Source organism: Gopherus evgoodei, chromosome 6, assembly GCF_007399415.2.
Source record: "Gopherus evgoodei ecotype Sinaloan lineage chromosome 6, rGopEvg1_v1.p, whole genome shotgun sequence".
Classification (NCBI taxonomy): domain Eukaryota; kingdom Metazoa; phylum Chordata; order Testudines; family Testudinidae; genus Gopherus; species Gopherus evgoodei.
The window spans coordinates 13,080,576-13,101,504 of NC_044327.1; the positions used below are offsets into that span (position 1 = coordinate 13,080,576).

General features: G+C 43.2%; 1 long non-coding RNA gene across 1 annotated transcript; it reads left to right on the forward strand.

The window, feature by feature from the left end:
• The first annotated feature begins 1,336 nt into the window (after window positions 1-1,336).
• LOC115653720 lies at window positions 1,337-3,141 on the forward strand. The gene is made up of 3 exons (XR_004000987.1): window positions 1,337-1,502; window positions 2,111-2,113; window positions 3,132-3,141. It is a non-coding gene; the product is annotated as an uncharacterized LOC115653720 (long non-coding RNA).
• The last annotated feature ends 17,788 nt before the right edge of the window (window positions 3,142-20,929 follow it).

The following is a 20,929-nucleotide window of genomic DNA, read 5'->3' on the forward strand; positions in this document are numbered from 1 at the left end:
AATCCATTAACAGTATTTAACTGTGAATTTCTGCATCTGCCTTCAGAAAATTAAAAGGGTTTTAGTAATCCTGTGACATTTACCACTATATATTTGCAGATTTACTGTATGATGGTAATTTCTTGTAAATAACTATATTAGATTTTAAAAACAGAATTAAATCTTAATCTGATTAAATCTCATGCATTTATACCAGGATTAGGTGCTTCATTGATTATCTGTTTTTTATTCTCTTATGAAGTGCTACTTTTCAATAAGGTTTCTCTCATTTTATGAGTCTCCCGGTTAATCTGCAATATCCTGGCTCTGACTGTAATTTATCTGCAGATAGATTGATTAAACAGGGGTATGGCGGGTGAGTGGATGAATCATGACCCAAGAGTGTCCTGGGAAGATTTCAGAGGCTGCCTGTTTTAAGCTACATTTTCCTATCTCAGCATCCTTTACAGACATAAATAAATAACGGATTGGAACACACCTTCAAACACCACAGAAAAGGCTTTTAAGTCCTCCAGCCTTTAATCTTTTTTTATGGCAGTTGCATTTACAGCAAAATTCCAATTTTTCTTTTAAAAGCTTATACTGTCTGGTGATAAAATGGAACATAAAGGCTGAGATCCCGCAAAGACTGGCTGATGTGCTTAGCTTCATGCTGGTGCGAAGTAATATTGACTTCAATGGGACTACTCTCATGAGTAAAGTTATGCAACGTGCTCTGGTGTTTGTGGCTTTTGGAGTTGATTATATAAGCATCTCAGCTATCGTTTAACAGAATAATTGTTTCTAGCCCTTATGGTTGCAGTAAAAGACTTGAAAACATGAATTCAAAAGCCAGAAGACAATTGGGCGGGGAGGAGAGGGAAGAAGAACCCAAAACATATTTTACAAGTCTCACGTTTTTGGTGCCCTGACTTCCAGTTTTTGGAAGCTGAGGTTGGCAATACTGCAACTCCCATTAAATTTCAGTGGCATTTGGCTACCTAACTCCCTTTGTCTCTTTTAAAAAGTCTTAGGCTTAAATAAGAAAAGTAATAATCAGAAAATAGGCTCAGGGCCATCCTCAGGATTTATAGGGCCCTACACAGTATTATTAAACTGGTGCTTCTCTGCCCGGCTTACTCTTAGCAACACAAACATAAGCTTACAATATTGGAAAACTTGACACCTGCACTTAATTAAAAACAGTTTAAACAAATTAAGCATTCTATAATGCTGATGGACTATATTGGCACTGAAGAAGTGGTACTATAGGAAAAAATTCTGATTTGTAGATAGAATGAAGTAAATATATATATATATATATTTAAATCTGTCAACATTTTATTGGAAATTACTATGAAGAGGTATTGAAACAAGGATTTGTTTTTAATTAAAAGCAATCTTTCTGGCTTTTTTGGCTGCAAAATCAGTAATACTGTCATCGTATGACAACAATGAATTGATGTCTGATTTGATTGCAAGAATAGCAAGACCAGTGAAGCGTTCCTGACTCATTGTAGAGTGTAAATTTGAGTATCTCCTGATGCTGCTGTTAGAGGAATTGTCAGTAGAATATGAGTGGCCATGTACATATTAGAATATATGTCAAGAAGTTTGCACAGTTTATTCATACCAGCAATGTCAATCACCAAATTTGCATATGGCAACGTTGACAATGGACTCAATTCTTCATGCCATTCAAGTCCATTTAAATCAAAACTATCACCGTGCTTGAGGAGGCTCTGTCAGTTCTTGCACTTTGTCATTAGCTGCTCTTTTCCGATTTCGTTGAATTTAGTTATGTCATACAAAAATCCAAACTCTTCATGGTGTGCTCGTAAGGTATTAAACCTTTCATCACCAGCAGATATTGCTTTATCCATCACAACATTAAAAAATTCAACCTCAAATTTATTTTCTGAATCTTCTACTGTACTTCTTTCAGGAGTCTGATTTGTCTTGTATACTTCCAGGTTACCTGAGGGAGGATATTGAGGCATGGGGGAGGGGAAGGTGGGGGCTCGACTGAAGGTGGTCCCCAGTGTCGGAGAAAAACTCAGTTCTCGCTTTTAGTTTGGGTGCAGCAAAATCAAATACTTTATTATTTCTCCAGCAATTGCAGTAGAGGGAGGGAGTGCCCTAGGACACAGGGTCGCCCTAGGACACAGGGTCACCCCAGTCCCGGACAGGTCTCTCAACAGGTAAACAATTACAGCAAGCATTTATACCTTTGTTACAGACAATAACAAGCAATAATACAGACAATAATAAGCAACAGCTGCATTTTGTTTATACATAGGCCATCCTGATATCTTATTTTTCTCACTAGAAGACACCAGTCTACATATTTGGTTATCAGTGCAATGTCGTGACAAGTTCTCACACAGTTCTTTTCCATTCGCCTCACACCATCCTTGCTTCTACAAGTCTTGTGTCATTAGGGTTACAGCTGGCCTAACTCTTGTTAACTGCTAGCCTGACTCTTGCTAACAGAATGACATGCATTAAGATCCCCTACAAATCCTTGTCAATTCTTTCCCTTCTTCCACATTCCACCCTTTTGTACTTCTAGTACAAGAGATATTTTCAAATCTCTATTTGCATTAAGCCATGGATTTCTGATTCTATATCAGATGTTTCAACCTTAAGGGTTTTTACTGGATGTAATGACAATGCATGATTAGCATGGAAATGAAAGGTATTACTACTATTATGTCTTTTACAACAACAACATAATCCTAAGCAAACTAACAGCAATGTAAGCAATAACATTCCCATAACAATAATATGATGAGGTTGTTGTACAGTTTTGATTACAAAGCACAATACATCATACTTAGTACATAAAAGAGACACTCTATAAGCTGTATGAAAGGCATACTTTTCAACTTGATACATATTTTGAAGCATGTGAATTTGCCCTTGTATTTCAGAGATTTTTTGAACCTCTGGTAACAATGAAAGCAAATTTTGAAATCGATCAGATACTAAGCTGGTCCAATTAAACTAAGGCTACTTGCAAAATTCTATCTGCAGGTCAAAACAATATGATTGCTTGCAGTGGTAATAAGATTAAAATGTACATCTTGCAATGTGGTGGTTTTAACATACACACAGCTATCATTAACTTGAAAAAGTAGGTGTCCTGTCAGGATAGTTCTTTGTCTTCTACCCTCTCAGCAAACGTTATCATGAACAGTGACAACTTCCCCTGGCTTCAGTTTATGGATACACTGAAGCTGTAGGGGTTCTAACAGTCAAATGTCCATTGACTCCCTATTCCGATCCAAAATATCAGGTGTTATTCTAGGGGCACTGACTATAAATCAGTTAGGTATACCACCAAGTGGTCTAATTTCCTAGATGTCTTGGTGAATAATCCAATCCCATATGCATCCTCCCCATGGACCCATCAGGATTCGGTATGTGGGAGCCCACACCCCCCTAACCAGTCCAAATGCTTGGAAGGAGCACTGTTGTGAATGTCCACACTTCCACCCAGAAAGTCTCCAGTATGTCTCCATGACCACAGATCAGATGGTACTCCTGATGTGTCTGTAAGGGCAGTGGGCCAAGTCTGGTGCTCAAGATCACTCCAAATGGCCATTAGCTGGTCATTCAGGAAATCCTGAATTTCCGAACATACTAGATCCCACTGCAATGCCTTCCCAGCCTCAGTGATATTCAATACTATCTCTGTTAGTAACTTCTGGGTCATAGAACTAAGGGTGGATATGACATGTAACTCACCAACTCCAGCCTGTACTTGGGTTAGCTGAGCTTCAGAAATAAGGCTAGTGGCCTTTTCTAGTTGGCCTGATTTCTCATCATGTTCTTGGCTTTTAAAAATATTCCAAATGGCTGCTGCGCTATTGGTCCCATCCCATAGGGATCCGGTCAAGTCCCTCTTCTTCCAGAGGAAATAACCCAGGCCCTCTGTTGTGCTAATCTAATGGCAGTCCCTTGTGAACAATTTGGATATGTAGAGGTAATCTGGAAATTAGATAAGGGCAATGTAAACTTAACAGTCCCTAGTGTAGTGTTGATTATGGTCCATCAATATTCTGCTACATCTCTCTTTGGTGTAGGGCTATACCACATCTGTTAGTTATATACCTTTAAATATATATGGAAGGCATTAATGTTAATAGCATAAGAGGGTGTGTATTGCAACAAGGTACAGGTTACATTATCAGTCACTGGAATGGTTTTGATACAAGTAAAATTTCCAATGGCAGAACAAACTCTTTGGGTATTCATTTGATTATTCACTAATTGGGTAACCAAATAACAATAAGGGCTTCTTTCATGTAACACAGTACAAATTCCAGGAATAGCCATCATATCTACTTCACTATGGAATCCATCAGTTCCAATTATAAATTTTCGGGGTTCATTTGCAGTAATATTATGGATCTTTATTTCCACTGATCCATTTGTTTTCCACTCAATTATTCACTTATATGGGATATCCTGAACTTTAAAAATATTTTTTCTTTTTTTTTTTCCAAACAATCTTTAAATAAATCACTAAAGTGTGAAGGCCTTGGCCATTGATTTTATCAAATATATGGCACTGTCTGTATTTGGATGTATTACAGGGGTAATAGTGTAATGGAGGAGATGGCAGAGGCAGTGGCAACACAGTGCCTTTGGTACTTGTCATTTAAAATCCAATTAGAGAGAGCAATGCATGCTGAAGTATTTATCCAAAATACAGGGCGCAGCCTGTAGAATAAACCCCAAAATCCAATCAATACCACATTCCCAAGCAGAGTCCCACAAATTTCTTCCTGACAGTGTATAATTCTTTCTTTCTTCACCAGGATCAGTTCTTAATGTCCTTTCTAGTCAGGAATTCCTGGACTTTGGCAATTTCAGTAGAGTGAGTGTTCCTTCTTCTTTTCTGAAACAGTCGTGGTTCAGCATCCTACAGGGGAGAGGTTACCAGCACATCACCCTATAATGGTTTTGATTCTTCTAGAAAAATCCAAAGGCACAGTAGGTCTGTCAGTGGACAAGGGAGAGGTTACTAGCACTTCACCTTGTCCTTTTTCCCTGCTGTCCAGAAGGCACAGAAGGAGAAATAGGCTATTCATCAGTAGGAGACTTCTCCCGAAGTGGAGGGGTCTTTTTGCAGTGAGAATCATGGGTCCAAGCAGTTAGTCTTTGGCAATTCACAGCGGTGTTGGTAGTCAGCAGGACTTAATAGTTGGTAGTCAGCCTTTCCAGTGTGGAGCCAATGCAGTCGTTTGTTGGTGGACCTTTACATAGATTCAATCTCCTGGTTCCAAGGAGTGGCAGGGCTGCTAGGGTCTTTGGGTAGCACTTCTTTACCTGTGAGAAAAGAAATCTAACACATTTCATTAGTGCCTGGCAGTGTTTTGCAGATCTCATAGCTGTTTGGGCACATTCAAGCCCACCCCCCAACCCCCCGGCCTTTTCTTGACTGTCAGCCAAGTCTTAGCTGTGAGCAGTGTCCTTGAATGGGGCCAGTGTCTTATCTTTAGCTTGAGCATACTAGCTATTTTTTTCAGTTTATTCATTCTGTTCTTTTTCCTTCTTCCCTTCTTGGCTTCTTTTACCCTACAGAGGAAACTTCCACTCTTCACTCATACACCTTTTTCCAACAATGAACACATAAACATTGCCATTATACAGTATATTAGTCTTATTATTTTAATGTATGCCACATATACCCTTCCATTAAAATAACCTTATTACACAGCTTTGGAGCAACAAGCCAGGACAAGCACACCCACTTCGAGGCGTTGTTATAACCTTATTCCCAGATCTGGACCTTAGCGTCCAAAATATGGGGGTTAGCATGAAAACCTCCAAGCTTAGCTACCAGCTTGGACCTGGTACTTGCTGCCACCACCCAAAAAATTAGAGTGTTTTGGGGCACTCTGGTCCCCCTGAAAAACCTTCCCTGGGGACCCCAAGACCCAAATCCCTTGAGTCTCACAACAAAGGGAAATAATCCTTTTTCCCTTCCCCCCTCCAGGTGCTCCTGGAGAGATACACAGACACAAGCTCTGTGAATCCAAACAGAGTGACTCCCCCTCTCTGTTCCCAGTCCTGGAACAAAAGTACTTTCCTCTTCACCCAGAGGGAATGCAAAATCAGGCTAGCCACTTCAACACACACAGATCTCCCCTGATTTCTTCCTCCCACCAATTCCCTGGTGAGTACAGACTCAATTTCCCTGAAGTAAAGAAAAACTCCAACAGGTCTTAAAAGAAAGCGTTATATAAAAAAGAAAGAAAAAATACAAATGGTCTCTCTGTATTAAGGTGATACAATACAGGGCTAATTGCTTAAAAGAATATTGAATAAAAAGCCTTATTCAAAAAGAATACAAATCAAAGCACTCCAGCACTTATATTCATGCAAATACCAAAGAAAAGAAACCATATAACTTACTATCTGATCTCTTTGTCCTTACACTTAGAAACAGAAGATTAGAAAACAGAACTACTTCTCCAAAGCTCAGAGAAAGCAGGCAGCCAGAAAACAAAGACCTCAGACACACAATTCCCTCCACCCAAAGTTGAAAAAATCCGGTTTCCTGATTGGTTCTCTGGTCAGGTGTTTCAGGTGAAAGAGACATTAACCCTTAGCTATCTGTTTATGACACGCCCCCCAAATTGCAGACAGTGGGGAAGCTCACTGGCGGCAATTTCCTTCTAGAACTTGAAAATAAACAGATTAATACAACACATGCACCTTTACATATACTACTAAGTATATAACTAACAGACTTTTACATTTTAAGAACACTTTTTAACTACTGGATTCTGGGAAACTCTCACGGGAGAGTGCATCAGCAACTTTGTTAGAAGCTCCTGTGATGTGTTGAATTTCAAAATCAAAATCTTGGAGAGCTAAACTCCAACGAAGAAGTTTCTTGTTGTTCCCCTTGGCAGTATGAAGCCACTTTAGTGCAGCATGGTCAGTTTGTAGTTTGAACCGCCGTCCCCAAACATATGGGCGTAGCTTTTCCAGGGCGTACACAATGGCATAGCATTCCTTTTCACTGACTGACCAGTGACTTTCCCTCTCAGTTTCTTGCTGAGAAACACGACAGGATGGAAGTTGTGATCTGTTGCTTCCTGCATGAGCACTGCTCCTATACCACGCTCAGATGCATCTGTGGTTACTAGAAATGGCTTGTCAAAGTCTGGGGCCCTGAGCACAGGGTCAGACATGAGCATCGCCTTAAGCTGGGTAAAGGCCTTTTGACACTTATTAGTCCACTTAACGGCATTTGGCTGGGTCTTTTTGGTCAGGTTGGTCAATGGGGCAGCGATTTGGCTGTAGTGTGGTACAAATCGCCTGTAGTATCCGGCCAAGCCTAAGAAGGATTGGGCCTGTTTCTTTGACCTTGGGACAGGCCACTTTTGGATAGCATCCACCTTGGCCTGTAGGGGGTTTATGGTTCCTCGACCCACCTGGTGCCCCAGGTAAGTCACTCTGTTTTGGCCTATTTGACACTTTTTGGCCTTAACAGTTAGTCCTGCCTGCCTGATGCACTCAAAGACCTTTTCCAGGTGGAGTAGGTGTTCGGGCCAGGAGTCTGAAAAAATGGCCACATCATCGAGGTAGGCAACTGCAAATTCTCCCAGTCCAGCTAATAGACCATCTACCAGCCTCTGGAAGGTGGCGGGTGCATTTCGAAGGCCGAAAGGAAGGACATTGAATTCATACACCCCCGCATGGGTGACGAATGCTGACCTCTCCTTGGCAGGTTCATCTAGTGGTACTTGCCAGTACCCCTTGGTTAAGTCTATTGTAGAGATGAACTGGGCACGTCCCAACTTCTCCAATAGCTCATCAGTGCGTGGCATTGGATAGTTGTCCGGACGAGTTACCGCATTTAGCTTACGGTAGTCCACGCAAAAGCGTATTTCCCCATCTGGTTTGGGTACCAGAACCACTGGAGATGCCCATGCACTGGTAGATGAGCGGATTATACCCATCTGTAGCATGTTCTGGATCTCCCGTTCTATAGCAGCTTGGGCATGAGGAGACACTTGGTAGGGTGGGGTTCTGATTGGGTGAGCATTACCTGTATCAATGGAGTGGTATGCCCGTTCAGTCCGTCCTGGGGTGGCTGAGAACAATGGGGCGAAGCTAGTGCACAGCTCCTTAATTTGTTGCCGCTGCAGACGTTCCAGGGTGGTTGAGAGGTTCACCTCTTCCACGCCACCATCTTTTTTCCCGTCGTAGTAGACACCGTCAGGCCACTCAGCATCATCTCCCTGGACTGTAAACTGACAAACCTGTAAATCTCTGGAATAGAAAGGCTTGAGAGAATTAACATGGTACACTGTAGGCTTTAGTGAGGAATTGGGAAATGCTATGAGGTAGTTTACAGTTCCCAGGCGCTCTTGGACCGTGAATGGCCCTTCCCATGATGCTTCCATCTTATGGGCCTGTTGCGCCTTCAAGACCATAACCTGGCTCCTACCCTGAAAGAACTTTCTCTGGCATGTCTGTCATACCAGGCCTTTTGCTCTTCTTGAGCATCCTTTAGGTTCTCTCTAGCAAGGGCTAAAGAGTGTTGGAGGGTGCTTTGTAGGTTGCTTACAAAGTCCAGAATGTTAGTTCCTGGAGAAGGCGTAAACCCCTCCCATTGCTGCTTCACCAACTGTAATGGCCCCTTAACCTGGTGACCATACACAAGTTCAAATGGTGAAAACCCTAAACTGGGATGTGGTACAGCCCTGTAGGCAAACAGCAACTGCTGCAACACTAGGTCCCAATTATTGGAGAATTCGTTGATGAATTTTCGTATCATGGCCCCCAAAGTTCCATTGAACCTTTCCACCAGGCCATTGGTTTGATGGTGGTACGGGGTGGCAACCAAGTGATTCACCCCATGAGTTTCCCACGGTTTTTCCATGGTTCCTGCCAGGAAATTAGACCCTGAATCTGTAAGGATGTCGGAGGGCCAACCTACCCTGGCAAAGATGTCTGTTAGGGCCAGGCACACAGTGTTAGCCCTGGTGTTGCCTAGAGCTACTGCTTCTGGCCATCGGGTAGCAAAGTCCACTAAAGTCAGTATGTACTGCTTTCCTCTGGGCGTCTTTTTTGGGAAAGGGCCCAGAATATCCACAGCTACTCGCTGAAATGGGACCTCAATTATGGGGAGTGGCTGGAGAGGGGCCTTGACCTGGTCTTGAGGCTTTCCCACTCTTTGGCATACCTCACAAGACCGGACATACTTGGCAACATCCTTGCCCATCCCCTCCCAGTGGAAGGACTTCCCCAACCAGTCCTTGGTTCTGTTCACCCCAGCATGGCCACTGGGATGATCATGGGCTAAGCTTAAGAGCTTCCCCCGGTACTTAGTTGGAACCACCAACTGTTTTTGCGGCTGCCATTCTTCCCGGTGTCCACCAGAAAGAATTTCCTTGTATAAAAGTCCTTGGTCTATAACAAACCGGGATCGATTAGAAGAGCTGAGAGGCGGTGGGGTGCTCCGTGCCGCCGCCCAAGCTTTCTGAAGGCTGTCATCTGCTTCCTGCTCAGTCTGGAACTGTTCCCTTGAGGCTGGGGTCACCAGTTCTTCCTCAGACTGTGGACTTGGGCTTGGTCCCTCTGGAAGCGATGTAGGTGATGGGGTTGTTTCCGTTGCTGGTGAACCGCTCTCCGCTGGTGCACCTGAGAGTATTTCAGGCTCTGGCTGAGCCTTTTGGGTATGGCTGTCTGTTGCTTCTGCCAGTTCTGGCTCGCTGGCGTCCACTGGCGTTGAGTTTGAAGATGGGGTTGCAATTGCTGGTGCTGGTTGCTGTTCCAGTTCCGGGCCTGGGACTGGAGATGCTGTGGCTGTTTCAGTGGTAAGCATGGAATCCGGGTCCACTACCTCTGTCTGGGTCTCTGGTAACACAGACGGGGCCTCTGTGGACGGCTCAGGAACAGGAATGGGTCTGGAAGCTTGCCTGGTTTGGCTACGGGTAACCATTCCCACTCTCTTGGCCCGCCTCACCTGGTTGGCCAAGTCTTCCCCCAGTAGCATGGGGATAGGATAATTGTCATAGACTGCAAAAGTCCACATTCCTGACCAGCCTTTGTACTGGACAGGTAGTTGAGCTGTAGGCAAGTCTACAGCTTGTGACATGAAGGGGTAAATTGTAACTTTGGCCTTTGGGTTGATGAATTTGGGGTCTACGAAGGATTGGTGGATAGCTGACACTTGTGCCCCCGTGTCTCTCCACGCAGTAACCTTCTTTCCGCCCACTCTCAAATTTTCCCTTCGCTCCAAGGGTATTTGAGAGGCATCCGGGCCTGGGGATCTTTGGTGTGATGGTGGTGTAATGAATTGCACTCGCATGGTGTTCTTGGGACAGTTGGCCTTGATATGTCCCAGTTCATTACACTTAAAGCATCTTCCATCTGATGGGTCACTGGGCCGAGGTGAGTTACTGGAGACTGGTGAGGTGGAAGGGTAGGGTGTCTGTGGCTTTACTTGGGTGGTATGTGGGGTCTTTGGCTGTCCTCGGTTGTAGGGTTTATGGTCTGTGTGCCCCCTGGGGTAATCGTTCCCCTTGACAGTAGCTTTCTTGCTTTCTGCCAGTTCCATCCACTTGGCTCCAATCTCCCCCGCCTCAGCGATATCTTTGGGTTTTCCATCTTGTATGTACCGTGTGATGTCTTCAGGAACACCATCCAAGAACTGCTCCATTTGTATGAGGAGGTTCAGTTCTTCCAAGGTTTGAATGTTGTTTCCTGTTATCCAGGCCTCATAGTTTTTTGCAATGTAGTAGGCGTGTTTGGGAAATGACACCTCTGGTTTCCACTTTTGGGTTCTAAAGCGCCGACGGGCATGATCTGGGGTTATCCCCATCCTGTATCTGGCCTTGGTTTGAAAAAGTTTATAGTCATTCATTTGCTGCTTAGGCATTTCAGCTGCCACCTCTGCTAAAGGCCCACTGAGTTGTGGCCTTAATTCTACCATGTACTGGTCTTCGGGGATGCTGTACCCAAGACAGGCTCTTTCAAAATTTTCCAAGAAGGCCTCGGTGTCATCACCTGCCTTGTAGGTGGGAAATTTCCTGTGCTGTGGAGCAATAATTGGCGCCGGGTTGTTAGGGTTGGCTGGCACATGCAGCCCAGCTTTTGCCAAGTCCAGTTCATGTTTTCTCTGTTTTTCCTTCTCTTCATACTCTTTTTGGTGTTTTTCCATTTCTTTTTGGTGTTTTTCCATTTCTTTTTGGTGTTTTTCCATGTCTCGGCGGTGGGCCACCTCTTCTTCTTCTAGTTTTCTTTTGTGTGCTGCCTCTCTTTCTCGCTCTCTTACTTCCATGTCTGCTTGTTTTATTTCCAGTTGTCGCCTGTGTTCAGCTTCTCTGAATTGGTCTTCGGCCTCCATTTTTGCCTTAGAAGTCATGGTTACTGTTTTCTTGTGTTGGGGTGCCCTCCGGTGTTTATCCTCTGAACTGCAGGTTCTCTGTTGCCTCCTGAAGTCTGCCTAGCAACAGTGCCTTTAGCTAATCTTCAATGTTAAGTAAACCTGAAAAACCACTTTATTTGCATTTATATAGTGCTGGTATGACTCTCAATGGGAGTGCTATTGTGTGACAAAAGACTGTTTATAGTCTGGTAATGGTTTCTTGCTTAACATGCAAGCCACAAACTGCCAGAGAGAGCAGAAAAAAAAATTCTCTCTGGTTCCCTTTTAAAACCAAACTGTTTCTCTCTGCTAAAAAGCCCTTAGCAGAGAAAAGAAAAATATAATATTCTTACTGGCTTCTGGATTCTGTCTATCTCCCACCGGCTGCCACTCATGTTATAACCTTATTCCCAGATCTGGACCTTAGCGTCCAAAATATGGGGGTTAGCATGAAAACCTCCAAGCTTAGCTACCAGCTTGGACCTGGTACTTGCTGCCACCACCCAAAAAATTAGAGTGTTTTGGGGCACTCTGGTCCCCCTGAAAAACCTTCCCTGGGGACCCCAAGACCCAAATCCCTTGAGTCTCACAACAAAGGGAAATAATCCTTTTTCCCTTCCCCCCTCCAGGTGCTCCTGGAGAGATACACAGACACAAGCTCTGTGAATCCAAACAGAGTGACTCCCCCTCTCTGTTCCCAGTCCTGGAACAAAAGTACTTTCCTCTTCACCCAGAGGGAATGCAAAATCAGGCTAGCCACTTCAACACACACAGATCTCCCCTGATTTCTTCCTCCCACCAATTCCCTGGTGAGTACAGACTCAATTTCCCTGAAGTAAAGAAAAACTCCAACAGGTCTTAAAAGAAAGCTTTATATAAAAAAGAAAGAAAAAATACAAATGGTCTCTCTGTATTAAGGTGATACAATACAGGGCTAATTGCTTAAAAGAATATTGAATAAACAGCCTTATTCAAAAAGAATACAAATCAAAGCACTCCAGCACTTATATTCATGCAAATACCAAAGAAAAGAAACCATATAACTTACTATCTGATCTCTTTGTCCTTACACTTAGAAACAGAAGATTAGAAAACAGAACTACTTCTCCAAAGCTCAGAGAAAGCAGGCAGCCAGAAAACAAAGACCTCAGACACACAATTCCCTCCACCCAAAGTTGAAAAAATCCGGTTTCCTGATTGGTTCTCTGGTCAGGTGTTTCAGGTGAAAGAGACATTAACCCTTAGCTATCTGTTTATGACAGGCGTTCACTCAATACAACCTCTAATCCAATAGCTTCCCACCATCCCCAGCCCTCTGGCTAGAAATCTGAGGTAGCCAGAAGGATCCCATGTACAATATGGGGAGTGGGTTAACTTTTCATGTCCTGGCTTCCAAAGACTGTTGGTATGCAAATTTTAACAACAATTTTAAATTAAGATTTGGCCAATTAAGTTTCTTTTTCTTACTTAAGGAAATGTATTAGAATTTAGTATATCACATTTTCCTGATTTATCCAAACACTTTGTATTCCAAAGTTAAATAAAACAAGTATCTGCATTTAACCCTTCTGTTTGATTTTAAATTAGACTATCCTATGAAAATATTAAACACAACAATTCTGGCCACGAGACAACCACCACAAAACGGAACATAAAACACAAAACATAATTCCTATTGTGCCAGTAAATGCATGATACATTGAATGCTGTTTAGCTGGCATCAGTTTCTTCTGAATATCTGAAAGACAAAAAAACAGATCTACCTCTTCTGGGCAGTCAATCATTGCTTAAAAATACAAATATCCTTGTTGATTTCAGGCAAAACAGAGGAATTACTCCATATTTTCTTGTATTTGTTTCATAGGCAATCCAGGTTTCAGTGGCTTCTACCTTATCAGTTAGATAATTTGCATTAATACAGATGCTTTCTGGCTTGCTTCTGGATGCAAAGCTATTCACAGCTTAAAGATTCTTACCTTAAAAGGGACATAATTAACTTTACCAGAATTGTGATGGCTTTTTACTACTAACTCCTGCTTTCAAACGCTGGAAGGAAAGCACTTCTTATAGTGCCCCTTACAGCCTAATAGGATTTCAATTACCTAGCACTGTATACATTCTTTAGCTAATTCAACTAAATTGTTCATAGCCAAATAATTGCAATCTAATAATTTATTTGCCTGAATTTATTTACAAACATTTTAAAGACACCAAGAACTTTCCTCTTTAGCATTTTTACAAAGTTCAACTGCTGTTCTCTCCAGCAACTACAGAGTTAACTTCTCACTTCCTTAAATCACTTGCTTGTCTCCCAACAGCCACTTTTATCAATTCAAATCACCATTTCAAGTATTGTCCTGGGTATTTGAAATCCCCATGCTTATACTTACTTACTCCTTCCTTCCACTATGCCCTCAAAATTTTCCAACCTGTTTTCCAATCTCTCTGTGTGTTGCCTGCCCTCTTGGACCCGATCCTGCTTTTCTTGCTGAACCGTCCCTTCCATGGGCACTGGCTTGTTCCACTACCAGTTTAGCTAGGAGGGTGGGCTTCTCAACTAGCCCCCACCCTTCCTGGTCTCTTCCCTTAAACATTCTTACTCATAAGACTACTCGAGTCCTCCCTCGTGAGGCTTGCCACCTGGGCAGAAACGCAGGGCCGATTGGTATTTAACTATTCAATTTCCTCTTGTAGCAAACACACTGCTTTTATGGCGTATGCTGAGCACAAATGGTTAAATTTTGACAAGTCCCTGAAGGACTGGTACTTGCTTAGCCAGGGCTTCCTTTTCTACTTGGAAGTCCTGTCTCAAGGCTTGCAACTTGCCCCAGGCGTAGGTTTGAGTTGGTGCCTGGTTCATGATCTATGCTCTTAATTGCTCAATTCTAGTTATCAAATACACATTTCTTCCCTTTTCTCCAACTTCTCTGTTGCCCCGTCCTGCTACAACTGGGGTGCCATCCTTCCCAGTCAACCAGGGTGGAGAGAGGAATGCTAAACCCCTCTCCAGTTCTCAGACTTACTGCGGCTGAGAGTGGGCATTCCTTTAATCACGCAATCCTCAACATATAACATCAACAATACCAAGCAAAGCAAACATAAAAATAACAAGGGTAAAACAAATAGATGGTATAAATTCTGCAGGGCTCCTCTCTTCTCAATTGCTCACCAAACTGTGACAAATTTCTGTTACCAATCTATCCCTCGTGTCAGGTGATCAGGCTGACACTGCAGGACATGGGGAAGATAAAGAAAATACACCATATAACTGAATTTTAAAGCTTCATTAATAAAATAATAAAACAACAATGGAGAGTGTTGGGAACGCTCCCCCATCATTCAGGAAAAACATTAATGTGCCAAGCCCTAAGCCATTTTCATACTCACACATGTTCAGACTGGCCACATCTGTGTATAATGTTCAGAAAAGGGGGAGAGATGGACAGGAGGTTATCCTGTATACAGTTTGTCCAGAATTTCCAACATGCTTCCACTCTTGAGAGGGCTGTTCTTTTACACCCTGGAATCTCCTGCAGCATCTCTTTCAGAGATTCCAGTCCAGGTCGGCTGCCTGTGGCTTCTTCAGTGTCACCAAACCACACAGGCTCTGGGGTCACAAAGGCACTCTGTTGGATCTCACTGGACAGTTAAGCTTTGCAAATGTAATCTTAGTTCTGTAACTTGTATTGCCTTTGGTTTGCCTCTGTCTATATTTTTTTTTTCACAGCCAGCTGGGGCCGAAAGCAGTTTTTCTTTGTACTTAGCATAGTCTGTGTTGATTCTTGACCTTGAACGCGGAGCAACTTTCTCTTTATCTCTGGGCCAAGCTGAATTTCAGATTAACCCGTTCTTTTCCTCAATAGACAAATTACTCACACTGTCAGAGGCTTTTTGGTGTTTAAAAGCTCCTCTTAGATGTATGATCTTATCTAGATTGAAGGTACCTTCTAGTGGGCATTGTTTAGATGGATTTTCACGTGTGTAAAGATTCCAGTTGTCTAAATACCTGCAGGTTGTTGGACCATAATGTATGTACATGAAATAAGATGGGGTACCCTTAGCAGGTGAGCTGGAATGCTTAGACTGTCCCTTACCCATTTTCCAATCACACACACACAGGGGGAATGCCCTGTCCATGCTAGCGGCACATAAACTAAGAGTCTCTCCTTACAGGGTACTCACACAGGAGAGGCTAAAGAGAATGGCCACAACCCTCCTACATCTCCCTTCAGCAAAGAGCGTCGGCTAGTCTCTGAGAGATGGCGCCGCTTACTCTAATTGCATCCAGTGAGATGATCAGACTGTCAGTAGCCCACATGGAAAGGAAAGGGGGAGGGAAGATGAGTACATACGCTCCTAGGCCCAGGTAGCTTCCTCACTGGATGATGCCAGGCCGAGTCAGCCCCCGTGGGTCGGATCTCCTAAAGATCCACTAATTACCGGGCTTGCATTAGAGTAGTCCTGGTCACAAGCTTTCGCTTCACGGGGTACTCTGAGCATCTTCCGGTAACAGTCACACACACACACACACACACACACACACACACACACGCCTTTATTCCAAATACCACGATGCATCTGTACCTTATGTCCGGACCCACCATGAAGCGGTATGACAACCCCTCTTGAGGCGGTAAAAACCCCTCAGCACCGGAGTGTACCTAATGCATTTCCCTATGCATTACCTTGTTGGCCAACCCAGCAGTTTCCCAGTACTGCTATAAACTAACCTTATTGGGGCCTTTCTCCAATACCACTTTGCATCTGATCTTGCTGCACAGTCAATAAGTTCAGATGGCGTGAGCCCAACAGAGACAGAAGACCCCAGGGACAGTCCTCCTCCGATACCACAATAGAGATTTCAAAAGGTCTCATACCTCTCTTGTGGCGCCATGGGATTCAAAGGGGAATGATCCGTAGCAGCTGCGTGTGTCTCAGTAGGCATTGCCATCCCGGACGAGCCCCCAAATTGTCGGAGAAAAACTCAGTTCTCGCTTTTAGTTTGGGTGCAGCAAAATCAAATACTTTATTATTTCTCCAGCAATTGCAATAGAGGGAGGGAGTGCCCTAGGACACAGGGTCACCCCAGTCCTGGACAGGTCTCTCAACAGGTAAACAATTACAGCAAGCGTTTATACCTTTGTTACGGACAATAACAAGCAATAATACAGACAATAATTAGCAACAGCTGCATTTTGTTTATACATAGGCCATCCTGATGTCTTATTTTTCTCACTAGAAGACACCAGTCTACATATTTGGTTATCAGTGCAATGTCGTGACAAGTTCTCACACAGTTCTTTTCCATTCTCCTCACACCATCCTTGCTTCTACAAGTCTTGTGTCATTAGGGTTACAGCTGGCCTAACTCTTGTTAACTGCTAGCCTGACTCTTGCTAGCAGACTGACATGCATTAAGATCCCCTACAAATCCTTGTCAATTCTTTCCCTTCTTCCACACCAGCCAGCACTGCTGACCACAATGTGTTGGGGCAGGGGGGGGGAACAGCCACCACCCCAGCCCGTGGACCCCCAGAGGAATCCTCCCCCCATTGCTGACACACACCAAGCTTTGTCTGCAGTAGGTGCTGCAGCAGCCCCTGCTTGCAGCTTTGGTGGGAGGGATGAGGCAGCAAAGGATACCGAGCCGCCTGGCCTGCCTGGCAGGGGAAAGTCGCAGTTCCCCGCAGAGACCCCCGTACTCTCTTCATCACACAGAATGTGCCTTGCTGGCTCATTCTGCTCTGTAAATATGGCCCTAGTTTATGGAGACCGCAGCACACACTGGGTGTGTGGGAGGCTACCCACGCTTACCTGCTGTCCCGGTGATGCCCCAAATTTTCAGGTGCCTTACACTGCTGTGTATGACTATGGATGGTTCTGAGTAGGTTTTACAAAAAGAAATTTTGCAGCCACTTAAACTTTTACCATGAACTTAGTGTTTTTGGTATCTATCTGGGTGGGGGGAAGAATCTTGAGTGATTTGGTTGACATTGAGCCCAGAGCCCTCACCCCTTCCCATGCCCCAGCCCCCCACCCAAACCCCTGCTGTTGGGGAATGGTGGCCCAAGACTGCCCCAACAGCAGCCGGTGCGGCTGGTCCAGGGGCTGCCTGAGGTGCTCAGGTGGCCCCTAGCCCAGCCGCATTGGCCACTGCAGAAGTTCTGGAGGTTCTGGAAAGTCACAGAATCTGTGACCTCCGTGTCAAACTCACAGCCTTAGCAATAACTATGAGCCCAACCACAGAATGGCCCTAAATCAGTACCCTTAGCACTAGGTTCCCTCCTTCTCCCCTACTGGCCTACAAATAAAACTGGTCAGATCTTAAAGATGGATCTTATTTTCCCCAAGAAAAAATTGAAGCTTGTTTGCAAGTAACTTTTTTCATACAAGTTCTTGGGTTTTTGACAGGGTGGCAGAATCAGCCCCAATTGGATTATGATACAGCTTCTTGTGAAGCAGCTATTATCTCTAGCCCATTATCCATGGTGACGTGGCATCATTCACTCCCACACTGGACCTGTAGTTGTTAATTCAGCTGGGAAAGGCTTGGTATGAAGTGGTAATACAGAGAGGACAATGGGGAGGAATTTATTTGTTGTAGCAAGAGCAAGACTATGAGCATGCTGAGACTTTGTGTGTAACAATGCTGTAATAATAATGAGTTTCGACTTATATTTTTTCTGATGTCTTAACCAGTGGCTCTGATGTCTTAACTATCAGTTTCTGTATAGAATGTTGTATGTTTGCAGTAACTTCTTCACTGCTCCCACTGGGGCTTTTACATCATCCCGTACTTTTTTGTAATATGGTAACTATGTCATATTTTGCCATTAGGCACATGGATGCAGAAGGGATTTCAGGGTCACAGGGCAGAACTCCTGTTTTCCTATGAGTTCTCATAGTCCACTGATCAGTTTATTTAAAAGATGTAGGATGCCTTTTCTATACACAAGATTTCACACAGGAGCTACAGAGTGACCAACACAAGCCTGTGGCTTTTACAGAAAGAAAACAGGAGATGTAAGAAAAAAATCAATTTTCTATTTGTTTTAGAGTAACATCTAGAGGTCTTATTCCAGATGGTAGCCCAGTTGTGCTAGGAGCTGTACAAACAGACAATTAGAGACAATCCCTGCCTTGAAGAGTTTATAATCTAAACATGAAAAAATAGGCAGAGAGGGGAATCAACAGTGTTACCATGTCATAACCAATGCCACATATGCGGTCAGTGGCAGAACTAAGGTCTCCCGAATCCTAGTTCAGTGCTCATTCAACTGTCACATGATACCCCTCCATTTGTGCTGTTTCCATCTCCTCTGTAAACCTTTCCCTTGACCTTTCCTCTGGGAGTAGTAATATTGGGGGAAATCCTTATTTACTTATGCCTGCTCACACCAGGCATAAGTGTTTTGGTGAGGTTGGGATAGCTTTATATTTTGAAGATCACTTTTCTCTTACAACTGGTGCCATTGAGATGTGATCTGACACCCTTTCCATCTACTTCAATAGCACTGGATCAGACCTTTAGTTCAGAGAATAAGACATTTATTGGCAGCTTGGACAACAGGCTTTCAAATTTGGACTTGCTCAAATGGTGGGGAAAAATTGCATTACCATTGGCTTGAATTTCCAAGTGAGTTTTCTGCCCTGTTGCCAGCAGGTGGTAAAACCAGTATGTTTTTACTGGCTGGTGTATGATTTTGCTAGGATGAATGTTTGCAGAAAGCACATTTCAGTGTTACATTCCAAGCATCCAGGGCAACCAAAGGTGTTTAAAGGTTGAATTTGGGCCATTTAGCCTGCTAGTTGCTTAATCCTTCCTGGCTGCTGGTCACTCAAGGTGATTCAGCTTGTCAGCTTAGGACAGTTAAAAGAGAGACAGGAAGGGGAAGAAGCGGGGACAGGCCAGAGCCAGGGTAGCCCAGGATCTCAAGGAGGTGAGATCTCTCCTTCTCACCCTTTGCCTAGGGTTAACATAAAAGCCTTCTGTTGGGCAGGGGGTTGCGAGGGACAAGAACTTGTATATGTATTGTACACAAAGCCCAAGGTGGTGCTCCACAGAGGAGTGTGTGAGGACTGTTTGCAGCAATGTGTCTAGGATGAAGCAACCCTCTTCTGTGACATACCCACATAACTTTCAGGATTCTTCAGGTGTTTTAGTGCAGATTTAGAAGGCTCTCTTGTATAAATTGCCATAGTGGGCTGCATGATGTTCTCATAGATTGGTTAGTTTGTGTCATTGTTAAGAATGGCATCCCTATTTTACCAAACTACAATAAATAATAATAATGTCTCATTCACATCATGTATGAAATTTATTTTTCTTGGCTTCCTCTCTGAGAAGAAAGAGGGCTTAGTAGATAAAGCATTGGACTGGGTTTCAGGAGACCTGTGTTCAATTTCTACCTCTACCACAGACTTTGTTTGCAATAGTTAATATCTACATTACTAATTATATTTGCCAAAGTCTGGTTAAGAGTTGTGCCCTGTTACCCAAATGACACTCCTGGTAGACATCAGCAAGTTCCCATAGCAACTTTTAAAAGTTGAAATGGCTTTTTTTCACCTGAAAATGTATTTTATCATGTATTATGTCAAAATAAAAAGACAATTTCATACTTTGAAATAGAGAGTATATTGTTGATTCAGTAATGATAACATGAGCAAATTGCATAGTACAGTAACTCCATAGTCAGATCTTAATAGTTGTAACATTTATTGAATACTAAAGAAAACTCTGGGGAATCTTTTTCTTGTGGACTAGACAGTTGCTTCTATAAGCATAATGTAAGATTGCTCATACAAGTATAATTGAGATGTAGCTAATGGTGTCATTTTCTTTTGTCTTGTCCTATTGAGGTTCCAGTGAATAAAATGGCATTACCAAAATTTTTATGATATCCTCAGACCAGTTTTAGCAGACATAGTCTGGTAGAAAAGTACAGCAAATTCCAAATAATTGTCCTTGTCTTATGCACTCTCAGCTTGATTGATCAGGAAAATCTGCTCCAAATTTTAAAGTGAATATGTAATAAAGTTAGCACCAAAGCTGTGAAATTTTGAAGAAATACTCCAATGCCTGTGGCCATATCATTCATATATATAATATGAATTTGAGTTTTTAAGTAGATATCCTTGGGGAGAATAATGTGCTTTTAAAAAATGATGGCACAGTCTGTCCCGTAGGAGAGATTAATATTAATTTGTATTACAGTAATGCCTAGAGAGGCCAACCAAGATTGAGGCCCCTTTGTGGTAGGTTCCGTACATACATACATGTTGTAAGAAACAGTTCCTGAACCAAAAAGCTTACAGTCTAGGAAAAAGGTATTATCTGTTTATAGATGGGGAACTGAGACACAGAGATTGTGACCCTGGGATCCCATCAATGGCAAGTGGCAGAGGGTTGCCCCCATATTGTAACTCACATCAGGCCTTGTGGAATAGAAAGGCTTGAGAGAATTAACATGGTAAACCCTAGGTTTTAGTGAGGAATTGGGAAATGCTATGAGGTAATTCACAGTTCCCAGGCGCTCTTGGACCGTGAAT